This window comes from Odontesthes bonariensis, chromosome 1 (assembly GCF_027942865.1).
Source record: "Odontesthes bonariensis isolate fOdoBon6 chromosome 1, fOdoBon6.hap1, whole genome shotgun sequence".
NCBI lineage: Eukaryota > Metazoa > Chordata > Actinopteri > Atheriniformes > Atherinopsidae > Odontesthes > Odontesthes bonariensis.
The window spans coordinates 8,239,885-8,252,003 of record NC_134506.1 but is presented as its reverse complement, the minus strand read 5'-3'; positions in this window follow the sequence as shown (position 1 = coordinate 8,252,003).

Genomic DNA, 12,119 nt, shown 5'->3' with positions numbered 1-12,119 from the left:
GAGGACATGCGACTAAACATGTCATCACTGGTCAGATTTGGCAGGGGTCCAGAGAAAACTACGGAGTCAGACATTGTTTTGGCAAAATTACACACCGATGCAACATTAATTTTAGTGACCTCCGATTGGCATAACCGGGTGTCATTAACGCCGACGTGAATAACTATTTTACCGTATTTACGTTTATCCTTAGCCAGCAGTTTTAAATAGGATTCTACTTCGCCCGCTCTGGCCCCTGGAATCCATTTGACTATGGCCGCTGGTGTCTCTAATGCCACGTTTCTGACTATAGAGCTGCCAATTACAAGGGTTTTTTTTCTCAGCGGGTGTGTCGCTGAGTGGGGAAAATCTATTTGAAGCGTGGACAGCTCGATGGTGAACAACGGGCTTGACTTTAGAGCTATGCCTCTTCCTGACAGTCACCAAGGCACCCTGTAATCCCGGCTGCTCGGGTTCTGCTAGGGGGAGGCTAATTGAGCTAGCTATGCTAGGTGGCTCCACACTGGCTAAAGGGACCTGGCTCGCTATCGGTTGATTTTCAACAGTGCAGAGCCAAGCTTCTAATTCAGAAAACCTTGCCTCCAAAACTACAAAAAGACTACATTTGTTAAATGTACCATTATCGCTAAAGGAGGCAGAGGAGTCACTAAACATCTGACACACGGAGCAGGTGAAAGCAGGAGATGGAGGGAGAGAACTGGTAGCCATGCTAAGCTAGAGAACCAGACACACCGCTAAAAAGTGAGAATAAAGATTAAAGATCTGTAGGAATTTGTTAGAACAGAACGGTAAGCTGTAGAGTTAACTATGCAAAATTGTGTAAGTTATAGGTAGAAATAAAGTGATTATCAGTAGTCCAAGAGGAGCAAGAAATGCAAGGTAACAGGAAGTGATGCAATACGTCTTACCGCAAAGCAAAGCGTCACAGCGTCACAGCGTCAATAGCCAAACAAGTGCAGCTTGTGTGAGATTAGATAACAGATAATATAGAACTACAGCAGTAAAATGCCATCTCCTGCATTTCTCCCGCCTTCCTCCTCGCTCCGCTCCCCTTACGACGTCTCCAGAGTTGGAGCTAATTTCCTGTTTGTTCCTTCAGCTGCTCCCCTTCTCCTTATGCTTACACGTGCAGGTGATTGCCCCCATGGGGAAGTCACAACCGGGTCAAAGGTTTTTTAAAAATAAAAACACACACTTCCCAGCATACAAACCATGCAATAAAACAGGAATCACACATCAAATTAAAAGTACACTGGTATTTAAAACACACAATAAATACAACATTTTACCCGTGTGAGAAATATACCACATACAATCCAACCGTGGATCTTATGACAATTGAGCCATCAAACTCTATCTATCACCTCCAGTCTTTCATACCATTTAGCACAGTACTAGACTTCCGCATTGGATCATCAAGCCTCAAAATATCTAAATTATATCCAGTTGTAATTTAAAGTAAATCCAACAATTTTGTTAAAGGACTGTACCTTGCCAAGATTGTTAGGATTAATAAACAACTTCATGTGACTATGAAAAGTTGGTTTATCAAATCAAATTTCTGCAATGCTGTTGATGCATTGTATGTGCAGACAGAAAGGTAGATGCATATGATATCTAAGTCTAATCTAAAAGTTTAATGAGGAAAAAAAACACATAGGTTTGGCATAAGCCCAAATGCAGTGCAGCTAGATTCGGGTACAGAGGGTCATCCCTGTCTGAGAGTGCAGTTAACGCTTGATTTAAAAGATTTTTGTTAACCTTATCAGGCATAGTTTTTTCATTTGTTTCATGTGATCTCACTCTTTCCAACAACACATTTAAAGTGCCTTTGCAATATTTGAGAATATACTTTATATGTGTACATATAAACCGACAAAACCACAACACCTCCAAAAATAAACACATTTACATTACTTCAAACCCACAATCTTCCCAAAGGGAACTGATCCATCTCCAGATTTTCTCTGATGAATTAAAGGCATTTCCCTCAGCAAGTTGAATTGTTGATGGAAAATTAGCCTGAAGTTTGGGGAATAACGATTTGGTCTGTTTCCTAGCTTAACTGGAGAAAAGCAACATGCAAATAACACCAAGGGAGGCACTTAAGGAGAGGAGAGTAACTGTGGGGGGAGAGGGGTGGAGGGGTAGAAGCTCTTTCAGCATCAAAGCCAGCTAAAACGTCTCCACCAGGGACTAGGTCCCATGTTAAATACAGAAGGATATTATTAATTGCTGAACCAGTTGGACCTGTTAATAAGAACCCAAAATAGCAGTTCTTTTTTCTTGTCTTCATTTTCATTCAGCTATCATGTTTGAATGCCTCTTTTGGAGTCTCCTACTGTTTGTTTTTATTCCTGTGCTCAATTTGCTTCTTTAACCCATTCACTCACATTTTAACACCCACTTTCTCTCATTCATTCATTCATATCTTCTCTTTAAAGCACACTTACTGTTGCTATTTAAATGTCCCATTTATGTTCTCTCATTAACTCAAATAAGCCACTTCCGCACGGTCTGTTCAAGGTAGGACTATCGCTCCTTTGTTTTACCACCCTGATGAGTACGTAAAATAGAGACAGATTTGGGGATGATTGTTGTTCAACATTTGAGCTGGCAGTAGAGAATGTCACAGAGTCAATTTTACTTGAATCTTGCCCCCTGTCATATAAGGTCTATTGTGAGTGGTTAGTATTAGGCCACCGCGACGGCGGCACTGTAACACCATTCAAAGGATATCTGTTGGAACAGGGAAACACGAGTTAATGACCATAATAATATCACATATACATAAAGAGAGTAAAGTGAGGAAAGGTGTGTCAGATGAGGCCCCCCAGCAGTCTAGGCCTATAGCAGCTTAACTATGGGATGTTTCAGGATCACCTGAGCCATCCCTAACTATAAGCTTTATCAAAAAGGAAAGTTTTAAGCCTGGTCTTAAAAGTGGAAAGGGTGTCTGCTTCCCGGACATTTACTGGCAGCTTATTCCACAATAGAGGGAACTGATAACTGAAGGCTCTGCCTCCCATTCTACTTTTAGAAACTCTGGGAACCTCAAGTAAACCTGCAGTTTGGGAACGAAGTGCTCTGTTAGGAAAATATCTTACAATGAGATCTTTAAGATATGATGGAGCTCGGTCATTAAGAGCTTTATATGTAAGGAGAAGAATCTTAAATTCTATTCTGAATTTAACAGGGAGCCAATGAAGAGAAGCTAAAACTGGAGAAATATGATCTCTCCTGTTAGTTCTCGTCAAAACTTTGGCTGCAGCATTTTGGATCAACTGAAGGCTTTTCAGAGAATATGTGGGACAGCCCAATAATAAAGAATTACAGTAGTCCAATCTTGAAGTAACAAATGCATGAATTAGTTTTTCTGCATCACTCTGAGACAAGATGTTCCTGATTTTAACAATATTACGAAGGTGAAAGAAGGCAGTCCTAGAAACCTGTTTTATATGCGAGTCAAATGATAAGTTCTGGTCAAAAATAACTCCAAGGTTCCTCACTGTAGAACTAGAAGCCAAGGAAATACCATCTAGAGTAACTATATAGCTAGACAATTTCTCCCTGAAACGCTCAGGTCCAAAGATAACGACTTCAGTTTTATCTGAATTTAGCAGCAGACAGTTCTGAGTCATCCAGGTCTTTATGTCTTTAAGACATGCTTGTAGTCTGACCAACCTATTGGGTTCATCTGGTTTTATAGATAAGTACAGCTGAGTATCATCAGCATAGCAATGGAAATTTATGCCATGCTGTCTAATAATGTTACCTAATGGAAGCATGTATAAAGTAAAAAGAATCGGTCCAAGCACAGAACCCTGATTTGATACCAGATTGTTTACATTGTTTATTTACATAACTTGTAGATAACAAGATTAATGTGTCTTGCTGAGTTTAACAGCAGGTTATTTTTTCTTCTGTCAATATACAGATTTTTTAGAGATTTTTTATCCATGTTGGTTTGCAACTGTGCTGCTTGAGTGATTTGATCTAGTATTTCTGACACTTTTAACATCTATTTTGATGAATAACCATCTAAACTGGAGCAGCTGACTGAACTTTTGCACAGAAAAAGAATAGGTCCCCAACAATTTGTAGGGAAATGGCTTGGATGTAGGGTAGAATAAAAATTGAAGAGAAATTTAAATCTCTTCTTCCCTCTATCCTCATGGGGAATGTGACATCACCGGCAAATGAAAAAGAGGAATTACTAGCACTCACAAGGACACAGCAAAAATATTTGGAATGCAGTATTATGTATTTCACAAAGAAATGGATGCAAGAGCATATACAGAATTCAAGAGGCTCTCTACCTGGTTTTTAGATTATAAGGAAAAATAGAGATAGCAAAAACAATGTCAAAATTATAGGAAGAAAGTCTGATGTGGGCCTTGGACGTTGAACTGTTTTTTGTAAAACATGGTCCTTATTATCTACTGAAACAGTTAACTTGTGTTATTTTGGTAGCAGTGTATTCACAGCCTGTGCTGCTGCTGATGTTACATATGACATCATCAGCTCAGTTGTCACCAGGTGACACAACGTATTCATGGCCATCATTGGATATTTCAACCACATCCCCTCTCTGCTACACTTCCAAATTTCCAACAGCTATGAGGGATTCTACAACACCTCCTCAACCTTAACTAGACCAAGGAGAAAGTTTTCAGTGTTGTGGAAGACATTTTTCCTTGTTCTGGTCCCTAGAAAATCTCATCTATCTGTCTCACTGACTACAGACCAGTTGCCCTAATATCTCACGACCCAAATAAGCACCTTTCAGGACCAACTGCAGTTTTCTTACACTTCTGGGGTTTGAGTTGAAGTAAGTCCACTCTCATCTGGACAGCACCAGATCATGTTCTTTGATTTCTCCTTTGCTTTTAACACAATTAATCCTATGATGTTTTGTGGGAAGCTCCAGAAAATAATGAGGGATGTCTGAACAATCACCAGGATTATTAATTACCCAACCATCAGGCCACAGTTTATGAGACATCATGTTTGGTTGGCAATATAAAAGCTTATTTTGCAAAAGAATGGTACCCTTTTTCTGATCAGACTGCCTGGCAGAGAGAGGTCCACAGCGCTGTGTAACTTGAACCTTGAACCATTTTAATAAATTCTGAGCTAGACTTGGAGTTTGTATTTCCTCTCACAGACAAACGAACATGACCGATGATTATGGATTTTAGGAGAACTAGAAATTAGCTAAATGCTGGTTTTATCATGGCAAGAGGTGGAGACAGTGGAGGACTACAGATACCTGCGTGTCAACAAAATAGACTGGAAATGTAATACTGAGGCTGTCTATGAGAACCGATTGAGCAGATTCTACTTCAAGGTATATAGGTGAGTCAATGGGCCTCATGCAAGAACCGTTCGTACGGACAGATTTGTTCTTAAATCGTCCGTACGAGTGATTTAAGAGAATTTGCGCATTCACCAATCTTTTCGTATTTTACGTTTTCTTTCAGATACGAACAGAATTCACGAGTGATCCAGACCTGTCGTAGGAGTTTCGTAAATTAGTCCGCTGTTATTCAAATCAAGTTTGCTTGACTAATGGATTGTATATTTAATTACTTTGAAGAAAACATAAATAAATATACATTATACCCCATAATGATGCTGACATTATTCTGTTTGACTTCAATTGTGCACTAATTGAAGGTTCATTTGAATCTGTATATAACAAGGTCAATGGGAAGTGTAACCAGCGGCTGTCTCGCTACTTTTGGATGCCTTAGCGCGTCAGGCCCTTGAAGAGACCGTGTGGAGACAGACGAATGGCTGACATCGCGATTAAGATTCCCATGGACTGTGCTGCTACAAATATGCAGCTTGCTAGAGCCACAACTCCAGAGAAAAACATGCCGATCAAACCCAATTCCACCACACGCCCAGGTCCTCACCACCCTTGGATTTTTGGCCACTGGAAAGTTTCAGAGGGAGATTGGAGACAGATCGGGGGTGTCCCAGTCATCGGTGAGTCGTGCGCTCCCCTTGGTCATCAAAGCTCTCATCAGTTTATCACCCATGGTACATCAAATTCCCATACACCACTGTCCAACAAGTACAAATTAAAAGGGACTTTCATGCCTTGGCTGGACTGCCAATCATAATCGGAGCAATGCACACATATATGCATCAAAGCACCCGTACTGTGGTGGAGCGCACTGAGCTGAAGGCCAGGTGGGTGTGTCTCGATACAGCTGGGGGGGGGCAAACTGCTCTGTAGTCCAGAGAAGGCATGCCAGATTTGCACAATATTGCCATGAACGAGGGTCTCCACCTGAACCAGCCCAGGCAGACCAGAAGGTGTGGTGCCAGAAGACCCCCCTCATGGACCGCCCCATCAAAGAGCCATGATGAGGCAACAACTGCTTGCACGGCTTTAGTTGCAGTCATCGAGCGCCTGCCCAGGGCGAGACGATTTATTTAAAGCCATTTTCATATCAAACCATTTCTTTTTTATTTCGGTGACATTACGAACTACAGGTGACACAGAATTAACAGCACTCGTAATTGCTTCCCATTTCTTCGCTTTAGCAGGTCCCACTGCTGACACTGCTAAAAATGACAGATTTTCCTTTTTGGATCTCTGAAAGCAGAACTTCAATCTCAGAGCCCCTAAAGTTGTTCTTTTTGCTCCTTGATGCCGTTTTCATGACTCAACACTTCCTGGCACAGGAGCGAGGAAGCACAGCCTTATATGGTATCATTTTGGGCGTGGAGTAGGCAAATTTGCTATCCTCGTGCACGTGCAATTATATACGCACACGTGGGATTCATCATTTACGCAGGTCGTTTACACACTTTTTCCGAAGATAAGAGCGTTTGTTGAATCTGACGTGGCGTGTTCGTACGAGACCTTCTTACGAAAAAAATAAAAGAAATTTAGAATAAAAATACGAAAATGTTCTTGCATGAGGCCCATTGTTTGTAGATAGATTCAAATAAGGCTCACATGGAAAGTGTAGTTCGCTTTTCATATATGGGTGATTCTTCAATTAAGGGAGTTTTTCTGTCCCCAGGGTAGATTTTCAAGAAAAAAATTTTTTTTTTGCAAAAACAATTATTATATTTGTTAAGGTTAGGTTGTAGTAGCTATGACAAAAATAACTGTGTCTCAATGATGACATTTTGATACTTTTTCAGTGTGTTGAAAATTGAAATGTGCAGGAATTTCACTGTTTTGGGCTTGTCCCCAAAACAGGGACTGTGACTGTACACAGATAATAGATGCCCAATTTTCTGTGTGTTTGTGAGTGTGTGTGTTAGTATATACTCAGCCAATCATCCACGTTTCCACCAATAAAGAAAAACATAGAAAACACAGAGGGCAGAGAGGTTTGATACAACAGCCACCTGATTTCAAGTACCCCTGACTGCAGACCGCAGATCGGGGAGGAGATCAACGTTGAGGGGGCGGAACGTTGAGGGGGCGGGGCTCAAAGTTGAGGGGGCGGAGCTCAATGACTCCTTTGCGGGTGCCATCTGGTGGCGGAGACCATGCAGCATATTCACAAACAGCAAGCAGCACCGAGTTGCCTAAAATAAGGAATCAATTATAAATGTATATAAAACAATTATAATAATATATATTAGATAGATAATTATATATATATATATATATATAAGCACACAGTTTGACCAATCAACTATCTGCAGACTGAGATCAGCTGATTATCTGAGTCAAGACTGTCGTACTGTTGCCTGTTTGGGATGAAAACCTGCAGCTGGTGATGGAAATTGAATCATTTTGAACCATTGTCTCATAAAGTGGTTCACTACCCGAAGCTTCATTCAATTCCCTTGGGTTACATATACTGGCAGTAGCGATTGTTGCACCAAATAAAGCAAATATGATACATCTCTTCTGTATATAATAACACAATAATTTAAAAACAATGTGAAAAATGTTGGTTTGTCATTCATATTTTCTTTGGGAGTGTGCTTGGTGTAATAAAGAGGGTGCTTGTGTTACTTCACGTGTTTTTATTCAAGAAAAGTAGTTTTTTTTTTTTTTAGACAATTTTTCCAGCGAGTTTGAAGCATGCTTCGAAGCTTCGGTGTTATTTATTTTTAAAAAAAACGAGTGTAGGGGCATAGTACTATAAATTATTTTATGAGACACGCATCTCTCTTTTTTTAAATAAAAAATTGACAGTTCTCGTTTATTTTTGAAAACCAGAAGTTACCACATGCTGTTGAAAGTTAGCGCTGAGTTTCTCAGTCGTCTCCATGGTGTAAGATAATAACTAAGCTAATAACTAAGAACACAGTGTATCGTCACAGAGAGCATAGCATATTTTAAAATGAAAAAAATGTTACTTTCTTCCTTGTCTGTCACAAATATTGCAAAATAGCACATTAAAAAACGAATCTACTTCTTGTCCTCCACACAGTCTTCTCCTGCGGTTCAATGTGTTGTTCTATGTTGAGCAGCAACGTTAAGCATCGCCACCAGATGGCACCCGCAAAGGAGTCTTTGAGCCCCGCCCCCTCAACGTTCCGCCCCCTCAACGTTGATATCCGCCCCGATCTGCGGTCTGCAGTCAGGGGCTACTCCCTGATTTTCACTCACAATCAGCTGCTCTGCTGCATTAATCATTATGAACTTCCTTTGACTTCAGCAAATCATGATAACGACTACAGGTTAGGGAGACAGTTTGGAAATTAATCAACCGGCAGAGACATAGAAACAAAAAACAAGCTCATAGACCTATTAGCAACCGGAGAAGTGGATGATGAAATAACATTCGTAAGTTACCATTGAGCAAACTGAACTGACAATCAGATACTTGTTATAATGATGAAGTTCTGCTCAAAAACTGCACAGTTACATCAATGTAGCACACTAGTAGACTGTGCCTTTGAGGGAGAAAGATTAAATGAACTGTTTTTACTGTGTTAACGAAGCAGTGCCAAGAATTTAATGACATCAGAATCAGTATCAGAATCTCTTTATTCGCCAAATGTACAACATACACAGGAATTTGACCTGGTGTAACAGCACCACAGAAAATTGAATAAAAGTTAACTTAGCAGAAACAAGTAAAAAATAATTGTTGTGCCTTTGAAAAAAATATAAACAATTGAGGTGGGATATGTACAGAGTGAGATGACCGCAATGAGATGACCAGAAATATATACAAGATGGCAGGAATATACATTGTAGACAAGAAGTGGATATTTACGTGGATGTTCATACAGAAATGGGGGTGAGTGCTACTGTTATTTCAATTGTCTTTGGGAATGGTGGTGGGTGACTGGGATGGTTTGTTTAGGAGGGTGATGGCCTGGGGGCAAAAACTGCTCAGGTGTCTGGTGGTTTTGGTCTTGATGGACCTGAACCTGCGGCCTGATGGGAGGGTTGTAAACAGGGAGGGAGCTGGGTGTGATGGGTCCCCTAGTATCCTTCTAACCCTCTGCTTGGATCTGCTATCGTGCAGAACACACACGGGCTCCTGTTCAAGGCCCGTTCGACGACTGGCTGTTTGCACAATGCGCTCCAGTCTGCTCTTGTAACCAGAGGGGCAGTGTGGGCAGAGGATGCAGGGTACCACACAGTGATGGAGGAGGTGAGGACACTTTCGATGGTGGCTCTGTAGAATTGTGTGCTGTAGAATTGTGGCATCAGAACTATAGTTTTAATGTGCTCTATAGTGGATCCTTAGCAGGGAAACTTTTTTAATCTGCATTATATAAATTGGACAAATTTGAATGAATTTGATTGTATCGGATTATGGTTAGTTTGAATTGGACTGTGTCTTTCAAGTGCCTTGAGATGATGATGATTTGTTGACAATTGGCACAATATAAACAAAACTGAATTGAACTGAATTGAACTTTCTCAGGAAGCATGGCATTTTATTCCACTGTTATGCTGATGACAGCCAGATTTATGTACCGTTTAAAAAGGCTGATTCTTTCTCCCCTAAGACACTGTTAAACTGTTTAGAAGATGTAAAGGCCTGGATGGCTCTAAACTTTTTAAATTTGAATGAAAAAAAAGACTGAAATAATGGTTTTTGGTGGCACCTCTGTGACCCCCTCAGTCGATTTGGGTTTCTTGGCACAGTATGCCAAACCCATACTTAATGATCTGGGGGTAAAAGTAGACTCGGATCTGAAGTTCGACAGCCAGATTAAAGCTGTGGTGAAAGCAAGTTTCTTCCAGTTAAGGCAGTTAGCAAAAAAAAAACCTTTTCTCCAGAGACAGCACCTTGAAGCAGTAATTACTGCAATGCACTGTATATCGGGGTGAGTGGGTCCTTGTGGGTTAGTGGCACGTCTCCAACTTGTACAAAATGTAGCTGTACGTCTTTCAACTGGCACAAGAAAGTTTGAGCATATTTCACCGGTTTAAGCTTCACTCCTGTGGCTACCTGTCCATTTTAGAATTTATTTTAAACCTCTTTTATTTGCTTTTAAATCCCTAAATGGTCTTGCCCCAGTGTACCTCTCTGAACTCCTGCACCCCTACACACCCAGCCGATCCCTCAGGTCAGCTGACCAGCTGCTTCTGAGGGTTCCCAAAACTAGGCTGAAGCTTAGAGGGGACCGAGCATTCTTGGTTGCAGCTCCCAAATTATGGAATGAACTGCCACTGCACATTAGACAGGCCTCCTCACTGTCTAATTTTAAAACTCTTCTTAAAACGCACCTCTTTTCCTTGGCTTTTAATACTATGTGGGCTGTTGATTTTATGTTCACAGATATTTTATTTGGGGTGGGGTGGACAGTCTATTTATTCATTATGTTTCATTGTATTTATTTTATTGTACAGCACTTTGGAAACCTTTGTGTTTATTTAAACTGTGCTTTATAAATAAAGTGAATTGGATTGGATTGGATTGAACTTCATATTGCAACCAACTGAATACACCTTGGTTCACCCTTCACTTCCAAGCATAGTTGCCATGTCTTAAACAGAATAGTGAATTAATTTAAAAAAACTGTCAGCATAGATTCAAGCTGGATTGGTTAATTTCAGACTGTGTACATATAAATATTGTGTGATGAACCAGAGATGCATGTCCTATTGACAAGCAGGTAGTATGAGACTGTTCAATTGCTTATTTCAGATTTTCTTGGATATTCACTTTTTTTTTTTTGGTAGTGATGGAGTTTAGCTGCCTGTCTTATCCAGACATCATTAACTTCTTACTCTATCTGATGTTCCACTTAAAAGCTTCTTAGTTGAGAGGAACTCAAGAGGAAAATAATAATAATAATAAAATAAAATATTAATAATAATAATAATAAAAAAATAAAAATTCTTAGTTGACAGATATTGCATGAGCAACCCATTTTGACTCCTAACTTGTGATATACTGACTCCTGGTCAGAAGCCTGCTCTGTTGGTTTTCGATGCACAGTCATTTTGGACTTGGAGGATCTTCTTAGTCACTCATGTAGCAGGCTGTGGGACTTGTAGACATGGAAACATAGAAAATGTTTCTCAAGCTTCCTGCAATAAAATTGCAGTATGGTATATAGAGTATTTTGGCATCTAAGCATGTTTTCCTAATTTTTTCCAAGCTTGTCCTGAACTAGGTAGTTTTATTGCAATCCAGTCTCACCAGATATTGTAAAACATGAATGTTTGTTCACACATCCAATATGTAATAGTTTCACTACCAGGCATTCAAATTATGAGACATTTTTTAAGCAATTGTACATGTATGTACATTTTTCTAACCCTTACCATATATTTTTCAACATGTAAATCTTACCGTGTACATGAATTCCATGTACTTACCATGTACTTTTAACGCCTAATCTAAACCATGAGCAGGATGAAGTGAAGTAGGAAAGGACAGGATTTCTAGCCTGAAGATTGGAAACTTAGTTCCACCCCAACATTTTCCCTAATTAGATACATTTTTGTCCAAGTCATCTTTAATGTCATCAGAAGTGCAGCAGGAGCTGTATCACAGGGGAGATTAGCAGAAGCAAAATGTAGGTATTGTACAATTTATTTAATTTCATTATTAAATTGCCATTTATTTTTCAATAGACCAACCTGAGATACTGTTGTTCATTGCCTAACCTAACCAAATATTTCTAATATTCAACCAATTCGTAGAGTTGTGTAGCAAAAT